Genomic DNA, 18,830 nt, shown 5'->3' with positions numbered 1-18,830 from the left:
AGTATGAATTTTGAATAGAATAGATAATTAGGTAACTTCCATTTGAAATACTCACTCCAGTTGTGGAAGATATATAGGTAAAGCCATAATACAGGGGGAGTACCGTAAAATGGGGTAACTTTGTGCCACTTTTCAGAGTTTTTAAACCACTGCTTCCAAACAAAACCAATTATATTTCTAATTATCTCTTTTTTTTATGACATTAGGGTTCCCTTCTACACCTTGAAGTTGAAAAAGATTTTTTAATAATTTTGTAAGGGTGCCCTAGGGGTCAAAAAAAGCCTGACCAAAGTTACTCCGCATTTGGGGCAACTTTGGTCAGAGTATATTCCATGAAGAAGAAAAAATCAAAAAAATTGATCTTCGCTGTATATGGGTTGTTGTTTTTTGTGACATTTGAACCCTTGCAAAATTAATCAAGCACACAAACTTGCTCACAAAAATGTTAAAAAAATGCTCATTTTTGGTCAAAAATCCTGATTTTTATATATTTCTTAACAGATTGACACCAAATATGATTAAAAATAATATTGCTGTACGAAAATATGTCCATTTAAAAAAATATATTTGACCGACCAAAGTTACCCCGCTGACCGAAGTTACCCCATTTTACGGTATGAGTTTCAAAATGATTAACCCTGACCAATTACATTTGAAAAACATAGTCCCCTGTGATAGATATTTCCAAAATCTTCCACAGGGGTAGTGTGGATTTCAACTGGAATAGCCCATTGATAACATTTCACGAATCAATCTGTGAAGTCAAATATTTGTGAAAAAAATGCTAAGGTTTGGAGAAATTTTTGAAAACCGATGACCGACAAGTTTTGAAACAAACAAACGACGTGTCGCAATCCCATGCACAAGGATATATTTAGGCCTACAAGTAAAGTTTTAACACTTGAGATCCACGGACCTAAGCTTATGTTACCTGCATGTTTTCACAATAAGCTTATTAAAACCACGCTGAATGGTATACAAATACCCCAATCTGTATATTTTGGAGACTCGTTCATCAAAAAATCTTAATCAATTTCGCCCAGCATTTCATTTCATAACCAAAATTGCTGGTCAAATAATCGGCAAATTCTATAATAGATAATGGTAATATGCATAACATAAACTTGTCTGAACGATCAAAATAATGTGGTGTGAGATTTTAATTTAAAAATTAAAATGGATGTAAGATGCCCTGATGACATGATATGTATATATAAATAATTGCATTATGATATAAGCATGATTTATATTTATTGTAATGTATAGTTTATAGGTTATTAATTGAGTTTATACTACTTTTTTCACTGCATAACAATAATGAAAAATTAATATATCATGTGCCAGGGGCATCTATTCTTCCGTTAATCGCCCCCAAAGGGGAGGGAATAATTTTACCCCTTTGGGGAAGAATTTTGCATTTAAAAAAAGAAAAAACTGTACCATCTAGGAATAGGGAAGACAGAATAGAACAACTCACAACTTAGCCTAAAAGTTTCTGGGTCTGACAACACACCTATATTCAGGCAGGGAAGGGAGGGAACAAGAAAATAAGGAAAAGTACATGTAGATAGGAACCAGTCTAAAATTTTCCCTTTTGGGTCCATTTCTGGGGATCTCAGTTGGGGAAGAATCTGGGGACGGATTTGACACAGCGCACAGGGAATAATTTCAATTTTCTGGAAGAATAGACACCCCTGTCATGTACTAGTCTATTTTCTCTTTATTTATTGTTTTTTTGTTCATCAAAATGTTATGCTATCAACGTATTCACTAGTAAAGCTTTATACCGGATACTGGTTTCCATGATCATGATCACGGGCCAGCGATCAACTTTAGATGGGAAGAACGCACATACGCCGAGCTCAGCGTGCCTGGTCGAGCTATCTACTGAAGATAGCACATTGAAAACATATGCTGATTCGGTTGTATTTATATGAGTGATTGAATACGAGAAACATACAATCGCAACATCTTTGAACAGTCTACATCACATAAGACCTCGACCGTTCCATTATTATATGTAATCATGATAATGATCAATATTGGTCAAAAATCGCCCTCGTCTCTTTAAAATAATCATGAGTATTTATAAATTTGCGAAATGTTACAAAATAATTGTTAAATAATGAAATACATAATTATAATTATGTGATTTATGATACACAGTGTTTTATATAAATGTTAGTTGAAATTGGTGGTCATACTGTAAATATGAGAAATAGAAAGTTAAAAAAACCCAAAACAAACAAACCAAACAAAAATCTTGCACCAAGTTTCAGAAAGCGACGCGTCCATATTTTTGAAAAGCCATGAATGGGATTTGGACAAAGTAATTATTAATTTGAAGTTTATCAACTTAAAACATTTCGTATTCCGTATTCAGGAGTCTTTTAAAAGTATAGCTTACAGGACATGTGAGACCCAAATATATGGTATGGACGTAAAAGGCTAATTGTAAAAGGTTATAATTTGGTGTTATTATTCAGTGTTCACCAGTAAAACCTGAGGTGTATACAGTGTTGATTAAGTTATATGCCTATGCAATAAGGCCTTAAAAAATTATTTGAAATTGGTATAACCCGACCGACCCTAAAAATAGGCCCGACCTAGATTTTTTCCAATTTTTTTTGGCAAAAACAAATTAAATTAAAATAAATAAAATTATTTAAAAAAAAGAAAAAAAAAAGTTCCAAGGCCTTTATCATACGCACTTTACTACTTAAAATGTGTGTAAAAAATAATTTAAAAGAAATATATATATCAAATTCCGACCGACCCACCTTTTTTTAATGTTACGCCAATCAAACTATTTTTAGGCCTAAGCTATAATAATATAATCGTGCGTGGCAATATATAGTGTCATTGTTAATAAAACGCCATGTCTTGGTAGTTTCAGTGCAAATCCAAAATTTAATATAATTATTTAAAATTAAAAACTAATTTGCTGTTAATCAAAATAGGGTTTCAAAAAGGGAGCAGAGGTGCAGGTGCTACTGCTTTTTGAAACTTTCTGCTTTCTTTCTGTTTGCAACGTTTTTGGTGGATACGTCAGGAACCAAGCTTAGAAGGTCAATAGGTTGTGAAGTAGACCTATAGTCAAAATGAATGAATGTAAAGAAAAATAAATGAAAAATGTGCAAAACATTATTCGAGTGCTTTCCAAAATCTGAATGTTTTTTTATTGCCACTCACAACGAGATTCCTTATGATCATGGAAGATTTTCAAGGTGCTTTCGGAGGATGGCGTCTTCAAGTTAGAGTCGTTACCAGCTAAAATACCCAGGCCTATACATTTTTGAACTAGTCTATATCAGTAGGGCCTAATATTCATGATTATTAATTATACCAAAGAGTTTTCATGCTAGATGTGAGATTCCACAAAAGGCTAAAACTAATACATGCCATGGTTGCCGTATATCAATTGTTCTTGCATGGACCAGTAACATTTATTCAAAAATTAACAAATTTAAAAATCACAACCAGAAAAAGTGATTTGTACCTTTGAGGGGCCGGCCATAACCAGGCCTTGCCATTTGAGACGAGCGATCACGGCTCTCGCTCGCCACCGCTCGCCCGAACTCGATTTCTAGTGAGCGATTTTCCACTCGCCATGGACACTAAATATCACTCGCTGCGAATCTCCCAAAATCAGCCATCGAATCAGCCATTTCAGCAGTTAATCGATTCTGGGCCCCTCCAATCGTAGAAAATCAAAAAAAAGTTTAGCGCGCTTCGCGCAAGTTTCAACATAATTACATAAATACCCTTTTAAGACGGAAGCTCTACTTGATTACACCCAAATAAGTGATATTTGTGAAAAATCTAGACGGCAAGGCCTGTGAAACTGGAGAAATTGACCAATGAGTGTCATTTTGCACTCTATTTAAGGACGCGCCATTAGATATCAAGGAGAGGGCTAGGTAATATTGTTTGGGAAAATAGTCACGCCATCTGAACAAAAAAAAAGAGAAAAAAAAAAGATTTGGTATCAAAATTTGTCATAGATACGGTAGTGAAGAAGTTAATTTTGACTACTGTAACTTTTAAATTGCTAATTGTCTCGCGAGCTTCGCGCGAATTTGTTCCATATTTCATCATATTTAATATGTTATGAACTGGTAAGTATTTTTGTGTATTGAAAAGTTATTAAGTGAGCAAAAACACTTGATTCACTCTGCTTCATCACCCCAAAATATATGCCACAGTGGGAATGGGGATGGGTGTGGGTCCATTTTTTTGCGCGAAATCCATACATGAGTCTACGTTTTGAACAAAATAATCATGATGGATCTTCTTTGAAAATTTAACCAAAAATTGTTCAAAATTGTTCAATTTTACATCATATTTTAATATTTGACCTAAACAATGGCAAAAGACCATTTTTTGCGCGCTTCACGCACATTTTGTAGGCCTACTAAGGATGTGACTAAAAAACAATGAGGTGCACGAAATTTTGGTGCTCTACAAAAATGTAGAAAATGGTATAAATATACTAGAATTGAAAAAACAATTCGTTTCACAAATCCAAAAACAATAATGATTTTTGAAAATAGAAAACTTAACGATTGAAAAAAAAAAAGACTCGCCGAGGGGCTAAAAACCCCAATTTTGTCATGACCCCAACTACCCAGCCTCCCCCCCTTGATATCTATAATGGTGCGTCCCTGTGCTGACAAGTTTTACAGGCAGTAGCATGATTATAGGGGCGCCATTCACATCAAGATACCATGGCGCTTTGCAAAGATACTAGTATCGTGCCAAAATTTAATTAAATACACAGATCTATCAATCTATCAAAAGAAAGATACAAAATTTAGCAAAAATGAGTCTTTAAAAACGAGTCTTGAAGTTAAGTGCGAAATTGTAGCAGAAGACTAAGACCCATTCAGTGATTTGCTCATCAAGAGGACCGTAAAATCATAAAGGGCTGTGCAATAATTATGAGCCCGTGGGAGGGTAAAATTGGGGGGGGGGGGGGCAAAGAAATTTTTGGCCAGCCGAAGGGGGGGGGGGGCAATCAATTTTTGGCCAGCCCTGAAAGGGGGTGGCAAGCGATTTTTGCCACGCATTTCATGTGGCGCCTTTGAATAAAACCCTCTAACAGTACGGAAACGCTTAAATATGCAAATTTGTATAAGGACTTGAGGACGTACAGAAGGATCTTGGAATTAATATCACTCCCTGAACTGGAAGCCAGTGTTATTGGCTCTCAAAAGAGTGAAATGTGAAATTTCATTCTATAAGTTATTTTGAGGTGATCACGGGCTGTAGGCACTCCATTTTATATTCAATGATACATTCTGCTTGCCAAAAAACAGGGCAAAGAGATCCCCTGAAAGAGATCACCTGTTACAGCGCCCCCAAATTAATTTTGAAAGTTTTCAATCAAAATATTGATGGCGCTATGATCCTGATACATTGAAAGTCTGTAAGTCTGCTTGAAATCGCACTGCTCCTTCGTTTTTATATGACTGCTATATCCGTGAGGCCCCCACCCTAAACCAGTTCAAAGAACTCCTCAAATCACATTTATTTCCTGTTGCATAATATTGTTTTTGTTTATATTCCATGTTTTTTTGTAGCGTAAGTCTTTTGTAGTTTAAGTTTACTGTAATGCGCCTTGATATTTGATGATAAGGCGCAATATAAATTCGTATATGTATGTATGTACAGGCTGAGTCAAAAAGAAGTAAACTCATGTTTGAGGGGCTGTAACTCGAGATCTGCAAAGAATCTGCTAAATATAAAGTTACCACTGGAAAGAGCAAATGCTACACGTCTAAATAAAAAAATAATTGTCGCAATTGCTCACAGCAAACTAAAGTTATACTCATTTGAATACAACCACCCATTATTGTAGCTGCACACGGCTGATTGATTTTCATCCATTTCAATTTCGTCGAATTAGCAAAGTTCTAACAGGATTTATTGTTGAAAAGACAACTTTTGCTTTTAATTAATATTCAACAAAGTCCATGACGGTATTATAGTTTGTAGGGATACCAATTCGAGTCTTTACGAACGATCCGGCAGAAGCTTGATTGGGGAATGTTGTGTAAAGGATTGAGCTGATCTTTGGTCTTGCTGTAACGTATGTCTAACTCTAGCAATGTTCACTTGTGATCTAGCAGTTCGTGGTCTGCCTGAAGCTTCCGGCTGTCTGTTCCTTAGTGTCCCATGCACATTGAGCTTGTTCACATTCTTATATACTGCTCCCTTACAGGAAACCCAGTTAGCTGTAGGAAATTGGAGACGATAAAGACGCTGAACTTCAGTGGGACTCTTAATTTCATGATACTTCGTCGACAGAAACGTGCGCTCCCGTGCGGAAAATTGTGGTGCCATGTTGTCATTTGGCCCGTTTTATTATGTAGTGCAATGAGGTAAAATTCATAATGAAAAGAGCCCTTTAACATGTAGGAATTATTGATCGAAACCACACATGCCACAGAACTTTATTTGCATTTGAATATTGCGCCTTACCAATCAATATAATAGGTAGGCCCCTACTTGGGAAGTGAAACCGTGTGCAGCTACAAAAATGGGTGGTTGTATTCAAATGAGTATAACTTGAGTTTGCTCTGAGCAATTGCAAAAATTCCTTTTTTTATTTAGATGTGTAGAATTTGCTCTTTCCAGTGGTATTTTCATCTTTAGCAGAATCCTTACAGATCACAAGTTACAGCCCCTCAAACATGAGTTTACTTCTTTTTGACTCAGCCTGTATGTATGACTGCGTCTCAGGTTACAGGTCTTAGTACAGGTCTTAGTCAGGTCTCAGGTGATCAGCCTGGCATTAAAATTCTTTCGTTTTTATGCTTTTCAGTCAAAAAAAATACCCAAGTATGCTTTCTTGGTTAAAAAAAAGTCCACTTTTGGAAGAAAAGGTCGACTTTTTCAAACTTGTTCCACCTCCCCAAAAAAATTAATCTTGGCTATGCCCCTGCTGGGAGCATGAGCGGTGTTTCAGTGTACCATGTATGCGGTGACATAGTTAGGATGGGCAAGGTGGGCGACTTGCACACCCTCGGAATCAGATTTGGGGGACATTTTGCAGGGACAAGGGGAAGGAAAGGACTCGGGCTGACAAAGAGAAAGTGGAAAAAGGGCCAAATATCCCCCCTGTGGGGTCCAGGACCAACACTATAAGCACAGGGACGGTTGCCCCCTCCCACCCCTCGCCCACACACACACACACCCACACCCCACACCCACACCCCGGGACTATAAGTGGGTCCGATATGGACCCCACCTGTTACCCATGGGAGGGATCACTTTACTCAAATTCGTCATGTAAAATGAACTCAAATAATGAATAGTTCTCATTATCTATGATTGATAGGATACTTCGTTTCGTTATAGCATAATAATAATACTATCGAAAGGTTTGGCTACATGCAAAACGATACTGCACAGTTTCCACCTCGATAATTATACCTGAGTACACAAATTTGTCCAGGCACAGTGAGTCTAGCAATGCATTGTCTTTCTTATACACTACGGTTGAGTGCATAGCATCATAAGAGCTGTGTGAGCTTCTAGCTATTGACTAGTGGAAAATACGGTATCTGTGATTGGTTTTGACAAAATCCGGTCCCCCGATAGTTTCCTTCATCCAATAATGTATTTTAAAGGAGGATTTCGTGATCCTAGCATCATCTTTTTATGACATTTTTCAGTAGATATCCACGCAAAAAGCTTATTCTCAAATTTTGAGTTGATTCCGATTTTGCGTTTGTGAGTTATGGATGATTATGTATAACACTGCTCCATAGCAGAGGATGATTTAAGCACTTCCCACCACGCCACTGTGTTGACTTGTGGTTAGCACAGCTGTGTGAGTGAACATGACACCACTGCTCGCACATTGCATTGACGGGCATGGTTAAATTTGAATTTGGACTGATATATTTACAATAAAAACGCATTCAAAATGCTAGTCGATATGTTACCTACATACAGAAGGTGTGAATTATCCTTTATGCATACATCACTTTTGTTCTGAAATCGACCAAGTAATATTGACACACGCACAATTCTTAAACAACACCTTTTGCACAGAATTCAATGGGATTTGAATTAAGTAAAGTGGCAGTTGAAACTCTAGTGATAACACGTTTGCAGTGCATGATGGGGCTTCCTTAAATCATCCTCTGGCTCCATAGGCCACTGTTGTAATTTCGTTCTGGTATACCAGAACGAAATTCAAATTTGGCGATATTTTTGCTAAACGATTTAATCTGCAAGAAATATTTGGTACATAAACATTATGTAGCCAGAGTTATCCAGTGGTATAAAAATCTCAACTTTTTTTGAGAAAAGTGGGGGACGAGGCTGTGGATCACGAAATGCCCTTTTAAAAACTTTTATATGTTTAGTAATTCGATGTTTTAAGATTGTAAAAGGTTACGCAATTTGGCTATTTGCCACGATGTTATTTTGAATAATTATGAAATGAATGAAATGAATGAAATGAATGAAATGAATGAAATGAATGAAATGAATGAAATGAATGAAATGAATGAAATGAATGAAATGAATGAAATGAATGAAATGAATGAAATGAATGAAATGAATGAAATGAATGAAATGAATGAAATGAATGAAATGAATGAAATGAATGAAATGAAATGAAAAATGAAAGAAATGAATGAAATGAATGAAATGAATAGGCTGTAATCATGGTGGTTGACCTTTATTGCTGAATTTAAAGAATTTTAGATATTGCGAACTATTTGACTTCATTTTACATGACGAAAAATTTGAGACCAATTTCATTGGAGCACTTTTAGTTTTTAACCTGGACATGTGTGGCAAAAAAAAAAGCTCAGTTCCAAAAGGCGTTAAATCCACTTTTTGAAAAAATTGAGTTATTGGTACCAATGTATAGTGTTACATCATTAGTTTTACGGAATCAAACTATTTTTGCCAAAAGAAGCTCAATCCCTTTACAGGGTGGGCCAGAAATTTGACTTTTTTTTCCCTAAAGGCGCTAACTCCATTTCAGTTTGTTTCCAAAAGGCGCTAAATCCATCCGACCAATCACTGTGCTCAGTAGGCCGTGAAGACTAAAATTGCATAGGACTATTCTCCTATTGATAAGGCAACTATTGATAAAAAAAAATCAAAATTTAAATCACAAAAGTTTAGAATTTCAACTTGTACACACACTGGTAGGCCTACAGACGACAATTTGCGTGTAAAATGGAATGATTTGACAGAATTTTCGTTGTAAGTTTTTTGAAAAAAAATTCGCACATTTACAAGCTTTCGGTGCAATGAATAAATATCATTACATTGTTGAAATAAAGTGCAGTTTGCTTTATGAAAAAATATTTGTGTGTATTTTGCTTAATATTGCAAATTATTTTGAATATTATTGAATAGGCCTATTTTGTTTCCAAAAGGCGCTAAATCCACGGTTATTGGATATTTTGTTTCCAAAAGGTGCTAAATCCACTTCAAGCTGTTTAATAAAAGAATACTTACAATTAAAAATTATGTATGATCATGATCTCAAAAACAGGTGTTTTGTAGTTACTGACATGAGAACTAACATTTAAAACCAAAAAATAAATGAATAAATACCAATAAGGCTTTAATTTCTAAAACGTTGATTTTCTCCTTTTTCACTACAAACAGCATGTAGGCCTATATTACCAACTCACAGATTATATTACAAAAGCCAGGATATTATACATATTAGGGCCTACCCAGCAAACACCAAACGTTTTCGACATCATTCGCAAAAGGTTATAAAAAGTGGTCAGAAAACGTTTAAATGTCGGGTTATATAAAGGGTATAGGTATAAAACGTTTTCATAACATTAAAAATCATTTTTGATAATCTACTGCTCAGCAAACAAAAATGTTTTACAGAAAACGTTTAAATGTCAGGTTATATAAAGGGGATAAAAACGTTTTAATAACATTCCAAAAACATTTTTGAAAACTTGATACAAAACATTCTATGCAGAATGTTATTTTGGGGTTGAAAAAATATTTTGCGAAAAATGTTTGCCCAAAATATTTGCAACAACGTTTTAAAAACGTTTTCATGACCTTTATATAACCCGACATTTAAATGTTATTAACACGTTTTGAAAAAAACATTTTAAGAACATTTCTGTGTTTGCTGGGTGCAAATATTTTAACATAATGTTAGATTATATAGTTCAATAGGCTTATTAATATTAACATAATGTTATTTAAGTGTTGAAAAAATATTTGGCAACAAATGTTTGCAAAAATAGTTTACAATAACATTTTTGAAAACATTTTAAAAATATTGTTGTAGTGTGTTTTCATACAAAACGTTTTAAAGCCAAAATATAACTTTTTTAAAACGTTTTTAAAACGTTTATGTGCATGTTTGCTGGGTATATACGATTACGAAATACTATTCGCTATATAGTAGGCCATATTATTATACAAATAGGCCTACATATAGGCCTAGGGCCCATTTTCTGACAAACATGTTGATTTTTACTGAAGGTAATTTTTCTTAACCTTTCCATAAAGTGTAACCACTCCTTGAAATCAGAGAAGTTCATTCTTGAACTCACCTGTAACGATAGCAGTAAAAGGCAAGTGTCAAATATTTAGATTTTTACATCTTTTAGCCATTACATAATATTGTCCCCAAAACTGGATACACTATGACAATCCCGAATTAGATGCTTCATTGTTTCTTTAGCTTTCTTACATAACAGAATCAGCATCTGTCACTTCAATTTTCTGATCATTTCAGTGTGATTTGACCCGGGGGGGGGGGGGGGGGCACTTCAATATGAAATGGATATAGGTGTAGGGCTGGCACTTCCGCACTAAGGGGCATTTCGGTGAGAGCAAAATGTAAAAAATATGGGGTCATTGGGTGAGAACATGGATCTTTGGGTGAGCCGAACAGCGCCACAAAAACATCGAAAATCGAATTTCTAGTTCTAACTTGGCTTCAAATTTCTTTGTTTTTTCAAACTGAATCTAAATTAGCTACATGTATTTGAATGGGGCTTCAACTTCATCAGTACTGATGTTTTCTTTTCTGTCATTTCAAAAATACCAAATGACAATTTGAATGACTTATCCTTCACTTTTAAGCAATTTTATAAACAATTCATACTGCAGTTACTGTCCGTTTTCCTATACACATACACAGTGCTCTTTCCCATTGACGCGTGACCTTTACAAATAGCCCTACGTTAACAGTATGGGGATATATGACTAGTTAACGTCGCTGTGTGAAAAATAACCGGCCAATATTAAAAGTACTCTTCTAAAGTTCTAGAAAATATAGTTTTTAACATGTCCTAAATTTTTAGCTAATTTAGATGTTTGGAAATATTCGTACTTTGGTGTTTTAGTTAATGTTATAGGTAATAGTACATTGCCTAGTTAACGTCGCTGTGTGAAAAATAACCGGCCAATATTAAAAGTACTCTTCTAAAATTCTAGACAATATAGTTTTGTAACATGTCCTAAATTTTTAGCTAATTTAGGTGTTTGGAGAGGTCGTACTTTTGTGTTTTAGGAAGGACATGTAAACGACAGATAACACCAAAAATATGAAGAAATTATTTCCAAACCATGTTAAGTCAAAAATCATTATGTTGCTCATTTTCAAGAATGCTGGTTTACAAAAAGCACGGCATTGTCTGATTTCGTGAACAAAGCCACACATAACATTGTTTCCTTTCGTTTCCTTTATAATCGGTTACCCAACTGAAGCTATGAATATCAGCTTTATTGCGATATCGCACATGAAAACAGTCACTTGTGCACAACCAGAGAAGATCCGATTTAATCAGTTGAGCTGTTTCAATGAGTGTTATCTTGGTTTAATAGCTTTTAATGGGGTTAAGTCCTGCAAAGGTCGAGATGAAATCTACTGTAGACATGACTGCACCATGTTTAATTATTTCACACTTGCGCTGGGATCACTGAATTTATTATAAGAAATTATGACGCTAATGGCTTGTCATACTGGGCTGCCTGCGCTGCGACTGCGAAAAAGGTCAAAGGTTGCTGCATGTGTTTTGATCGGTCAGTGTTGGTGGTCGTGTTCGTTGTTGATATCTTGCATCACTTTTATTTCGCATGTTCTATGTAATTTCAGCGTTTACAGCATCTTGACGTGATAACGACAACAGGTTTGTTGTTTTAGAATGTTAAATTTTTTTGTTTTACTCTAAAGCATGCTCCAACTCCAAGCCTAAAGCCAAACCATGATGCGATTTTCAGGTTAAGCTTACCTGCACTTAGCTCGTTCACGTAGCGTTTTCGTTGTCCCACTGGCCTACATACAACAATAACGTAGATTGCCTGGCGATCGGAGTGTAAATATCGTCAGAGCACCTCGGACTAACCTGTGTACTGTCACTGCACTGGGCACTGCACACAACACACACAATATTAAAAATAATGACAATTTATCACACGTCACATGCTGTATGCATGGCATGCCTGCCTAGCACCAGTTGTAGTAACTACACATTTCGAAAGTTTGAGGACTTGTTCTGAAGCATTGTCAAGTTGTAGCAAGTGCCAACATTTAGGTATGCTAGGTGAATTCAAATTTGCCATCAAACTGCATCATTTTACATATCAAATTAAAGCCATTGTCGAGTAAAGAAAGCCAAAACTGAAAACATCTTTGTCATAGCAATTTCCATAACAAAGTAACCTCTTGTCAAAGATTGACTTTCATCAAAAAGATTCTTCTAGCAAAATTCCCCAAAACGACATTTAGGGGTGTTTCTAGATCTTAGACTTAGTCTCATGGCGATAGCAGCTTTTTTAATGGAACTGCTATCAAAATCCTCTAAAATTCCATGTGCGACTTTGATTATCACCATAAAAATCATATATTTGGGTCAAGTGAAGTATAGAAAACATATTTAGGGACCGTTCATAAATACTTTGGTGGGGGGACTGGGCAAAGTGTGGGGGACACAAAAGTTTTGAGTTGCACAAAGGGGGACCAAAAGTTTTGGTTACTAAAGGAGGGGGTCAAAAAGTTTTAAACTAGAAAATGCCAAAAGAACAAGTTAAGAGCATGCAAAAAATTTTCGCGCTACGCGCGCATATGTACCAGTAAAGCCATTTTTTACCTCGATTATGGCCCAAAATAGTGTAAAATCTGGCAGCTCATTACCAGTATCCCATCCTTTTGGAATCTCAAAGACTTTACATGTATTCTACAATTTGCTATAAGAAAAGGGTATAATGTATGTATATCCCACTGATAATACCGGGTCAAAATGATGGAACCAGCATTTTTTGTCTTTGCTTGAAATTTATATTTTGCACCCCTGACAAAGAAAGCTGGCTCGCCCTGATAAACTAGTGTTTTAAGATTTAAAAGTATTAAAAATCTTGAGTATGTGCCCAGATGTTGCTCTCAATTTCCAGTGGCATAGCGACGGGGAAGGTGGGGGCATGTGCCCTGGGCGCCACTCTTAAAGGGCGCCCGAATTGACCAATTCAGCATAGATTCTACGGCCCTCTAAGCGATGAAAGTCAAAATTTCGGGACAAAGTCATTTGAAAGGTCAATTTAAGACCGATATCCACTTCAATATAACCAAAATTAATTAGCGCTATGCCCTATTTGTGCTCCAGCACAATAATTATTTCAAGAATCGGAGTGACACCTATCCTTAGCCCTGGGTGCCACAAGCCTTAGCTACGCCACTGTCAATTTCCCTTTTTTGTGTTGCTGTTATTTATTTAATTTATTTATTTAAATTAGAATGCATATAAAATTGAAATTAAACTTCATACAAGTCACAGCATGTGAAAAACACATTCAACTTTCATGTTTTTAGGAAACAGACCTATATAAATAAATGTTTGAACAAACATGTAGGCCTATAATTGTGACGAAGTTTGCACAAATGGAGTAGCCCCCCTCCCCCAGACTGTTTTGGCTTGGAAAGGGGGGGGGGGGGCAAAAAAGTTTTGTATGTCTATAGAGGGGGGTCAAAAAAGTTTTAGGTTCTCTGGAGGGGGTCAAAAAAGTTTTGACTTCAAAAATTCCAAGTGCCCAGTCCCCCCCACCAAAGTATTTATGAACGGTCCCTTATGTAGGTTTCCTTCACGGCCTATTCTCGAAAAAAATTCAAATTTCTATGTAAATATGCATTGTGTTTGGGCCCCGGTCTCGGCGAATTTCGCTGACTAGCAAATGTGTTAACTAAGGTTTGCCTGGGATACCTAAACATTGTGCCCTACAGTTTGTCCACTCTGTCTCTGAAGTACAAAGTGACAACTCGCGCGTATACAGCGCGTAAACAGTGCGCAGTGCTGCGTCCCTGCTGCATGTATGCGTGTCTTCAAAGTCGGCACAATGTGTGCGTCCGGCGCGTCCGCGTCAGTACTTTGTACTTCAGATGCAGAGTATAGACTGACTGTAGCCTAGAGTGTTAATGTTTTATTATGTTTGCATTACTAAACGGTAGGCCTACTTCAGTCTTCAGAAACCTGTGTCACTGATGTATGTCGTCTGTGATTGCTGTGTTTTCATATATTTTGTGGAGAAAAATGATTACAAATGTGTAATTTGCAATCATTTACGGAGGAAAGATTTCTTTGTACCAACGGCTAAGTATGTACGTGAATGCAAAACACAAACACATACGCCAGCACTTGTTGGAACTCCCGGTCGGAGAGGTGAGTTCCCGAATTATTGGAACTGGCCTATAGTAAGAATTCCAATTGAATGAACGCAGCTTTTAACAGCTGCACTCGATCCAACCGCGATCGTATATTGCGTATTTCAAACTACAAACGCGAGCATACGACCTTGGATACAATGCTATCCAATCACGAGTGCGTTGGCATGGTTTGATTCACTTCCGCGTTACTCACGCACAGTCGCACACGCTGGCGTACATCACGCAGTGTACGCAAAAATTCGCCACGCTATTGAAAGCTGCGTTCATTCAATTGGAATTCCCACTATAGTACATGAGTACACATGGTCATGATGCACAGTACAGGAACTTGTGGGTTCCTCATTTTTAATCGTGACTATCACACAGTGTCAACACCCTGTATTATAGATATTTTTGCTGAACCATGAAATGGTATCAGCCTACAAGAGTGAATGTTACTAGCTTACTTGCTTACTTACTAGCTTACTATCTTACTAGCTTACTGACTGACTAACCATTTGGTCTGAAATGGACATATCTCTAAATGCCACGAAGGTATGACCCCATGAGTGGTGTTATATGAAAGAGAAAAACATAAAGAATATAATAAAAATATTTCCAAGCGTCGGAGGTCATCCAGGGTCACAGGGGTCAAAAAGGTCATTTTAACTGAAAATGCTCCGATTGAGCTTAAATTTAAATGCAATGATCCTTGTGACATTCTAAACATGTTTAAAACATTAAAAAATTTATTTAAGGTCATTAAGGGGTCATAAAGAGGTCAAAGGTCAAGGTTCTCAAAATGCTCCAATTGAGCTGAAATTTAAATGCAATGATCCTTATGACATTCTAAATATTTAAAAAATATTTTAAGATTCATTTAAGGTCATTAAGGGGTCATAAAGGGGTCAAAGGTCAAGTTTTCCAAAATGCTCCGATTGAGCTGAAATTTAAACACAATGATCCTTATGACATTCTAAACATGTTGAAAATATTTTGAAATTCATTTAAGGGTTTACCGTCGTAACTAAACCATTCGATCAATTTTTTTTAAATTGACATATTTTGTACATTAATATGTGTAGATAATAAATCAGTAAAAAAAACTGGGGTGCGGACCTCACTTTTGAGCTACAGCCGTTTTAAAAGAGGTGTACATTTCCAAAAATCTCTGTACACTTCAATGGCAAAATCAGCAATTTTCTCAAAATAGACAACCTTTTGCGTTGTAGAAAAAAATTGTATCGATCAAATTTTTTTAATTTTATATATGTTATGAAAAATAAAATGCTCTGTAAATCGGCAAAAAAAATTGGGGGTACGGACCTTGTTTTTCGCGTAAATTGACCAAAATAGGTCAAAAATTCATTTTTCTGCGACACCATGCGTAGTTAATTGCGTACATGGATATTTTGAGTGCGTACCAGCGCGCTAGTATACACGCAGCGATCTGATGCCGGATAAGCGTTAGTTTACGCATATGGCCACAAAAAAGGAATTGTCTGTTTACGCAGGAAAGTTTTCACTGTAAAAAAAGTTACCTAAGAAGTTACCATAATAGGAAAAATTATTCTAATGATGTCGATTATTAAGATTTCATGCCTTAATATTCTTACTAATTTGGTATATTTTGGTCATAAGCGGGTGTAAGAAAGACTCCTCTGCAATCTGCAAAGATATTGGACCAAAGAGTTATCAAGTTAGTAAGTTACACAAAGTGAGGAATTTTCAGCTTTCACCATGTTCACCTGACTCGATCGACCAAAAAGAGGATTTATTAAACATGTTTAAGCGAAGCGTTTGACACCATGGCCGGAAGTGTTTGACTATAATAGGCCTACAATTATTATAGACATAGGCCTACTTAGCATGCTTAGTGCCGTTTACGAGAGGAAAACTTTTTGGTCACAAAAACTATATATCTGGAATTATCTCGGGTGGATTCATATCACAAAGCAGTTCAATTAAAGCAAAGTTAAACACTGGGTTGCCTATAGCTGTAGAAAAGCGTTTGGCCTATTAGGCTATGATATTATTTTTGTAAATGTATGACACATTTTTTTGAAAATTGAATAGTTTTGATGGTGTTGTCTATATCGCATGCATTATGAATTCAGTACACGTAGTAGGCCTAGGTCTTTACCCAATAACACAAAATGCTTTAAAGATTTAAATGTTGGATTATAAACTTGCCGTGTGGTGCGTTTCATTATGAAACGTTCTACAAACGATATAACCTTTAATAATAGGCCTATAATATACGGTAGTGGTTACCCAACATTTAGGCCAAAATATTATTAAAAGCGAATTAACCAATTTATCCAACACTTTCGCTTAGGCCTAATGTTTAAAAAAAACTTGATTCTGTGTTTGTTGGGTAGGCCTATAACTTCAGACCAGTGGACCCTACTGTCGTAAGCCTAATTTGGGGGAGGGGTCCAGGTCCGTTATCAGTGGAAGCACGCTGGTAAAATTTGGTTTGTAGGCCTACATGTTATATTTAAGCGGCCACTTTTCTTGCGCTCAGCAAACATTGTTTTCTTTATTTTGTGGCCCTGGTTATCGCCGGTCGCAAAAAATAGCATTGACACGCATCATCACGCATCGTTCTCTGCGATGTCTGCAGCATAACGCCGAGCATCACGCTTGAGTGCATGCCAGCGTTGAAAACAGGCGCCAATAGTCAAGTCGAATCGGGTGACGACGGAAAACCCTTAAGGTCATTAAGGGGCAATAAAGGGGTCAATGGTCAAGTTTTCAAAATGCTTCAAGTGAGCTGAAATTTAAATGCAATGATCCTTATGACATTCTTAACATGTTTTAAATATTTTAAAATTCACTTAAGGTCATTAAGGGGGTCATACAGAGGTCAAAAGTCAAGTTTTCAAAATGCCAGCTTCTCACGATCAAGGTATATTAAAACGGCAATTAATAAAACAGTCTTATTAAAATTAATACTATCCTGCACAGTATTGCTGCTTGATCAGATCGTCACAGTCATCCGCCTAACACCTCGTGCCCTTGCAAAGGGCACAGTTACTCTAGTTTATTTTATATTCTTTACTTATCCTCTTTCATTAACACCACTCAGGCGGTCATACCTATGTAGCATTTAGAGATTATGTCCATTACAGACTCCGTGTGACAGTGGTATAGGCCTACCACAATATACTGCCGAAGCCACATGGTTCAGCTATGGTGCGGTTATCGCTCTAGTTTCCATACAGCTCAATACTCTGTTGAAATCAATATTCTGTTATTGACACAGATAAAGAAAGTTTACATATGCATTGTGTTATAGGGCTTGCACCTGGAACTTAACTGAATGGACTAAACGTGTTCCTTTATACCTATAAAGTAGAAATATAATTCTCAAAATTAAATATATCACAATTTTTACATTGGATTTCAAAATCTTTACATAAAAAATGCAGTAAAAGATATCCACAGCAAGCTGCAAGGCCCCGCTAATTAGTGCACTGCTTTTCGAGTGAGTGTACTGGAAACAAAACCCTGGTTTTGCCTGAAAACAAATCGATTTTCTTGTAATAGAAACATCTTATGGGGTACTAGAGCATGCACAAATCATAATAATGTGTAGAATATAGAAACTCTGTGTGTATCTCATATGATAGTCATGGTATGCTTAGCCTGAGTCGCTCGGCCTATCTCGAACAAAATCGCGATCGTAGCTGTTGAAAAAGCGAGAGGAGTCGCTGTACTATCACGGCAATTTTTGACACAAAGATATAGGGATGATGACGATGTGTATCACTGACTGTATAGTGTTGGCACTGTTGCCACGCAATGTTAACTAAATTGTTAACTAAATTAGCTTAGATTAGTCTACTATGGTTGCCTGTTTGTTGTATCAAAAATATTTTTATTATATTACCCCCAAATGAAATAAGGCACATTTTACTCAAAAGTTTTTGCTGGCATATCCGTCAGGAGTATCTCCATTTATTTGTAAACCAGACTTGGATTTAACATCCAATAAAATACGGACCCAAAGGGTACCGTTCCAATACATCAAACTTGGCTTAACTTTTCAAGAAAAATTTCTCAAGAGAAGTTTACATACATTTATTGAGTCAATCCTTTAATATAAATTCCTTAGAAAAGTGCATATACATTAATCCTACTTTCCTGAAGCCGGAAACATTCAGGAAAGTAA

At 36.3% G+C, this 18,830-nt stretch overlaps 1 protein-coding gene across 1 annotated transcript in view; it reads left to right on the top strand.

Annotated features, from left to right (window-relative positions):
• The first annotated feature begins 12,051 nt into the window (after nucleotides 1-12,051).
• Nucleotides 12,052-18,830, top strand: part of LOC140148345 (S-adenosylmethionine sensor upstream of mTORC1-like) — an 85,828-nt gene continuing 79,049 nt past the window's right edge. Inside the window, exon 1 of the mRNA XM_072170268.1 lies at nucleotides 12,052-12,149. The gene's annotated coding sequence lies outside the window, so the exon portion shown is untranslated. The remainder of the gene's footprint in view (nucleotides 12,150-18,830) is intronic.

Source organism: Amphiura filiformis, chromosome 3 (assembly GCF_039555335.1).
Source record: "Amphiura filiformis chromosome 3, Afil_fr2py, whole genome shotgun sequence".
NCBI classification, from domain to species: Eukaryota; Metazoa; Echinodermata; class Ophiuroidea; order Amphilepidida; family Amphiuridae; genus Amphiura; species Amphiura filiformis.
Note: the sequence above shows the minus strand (reverse complement) of the source record. Positions and strands in the feature narration are given on the sequence as shown.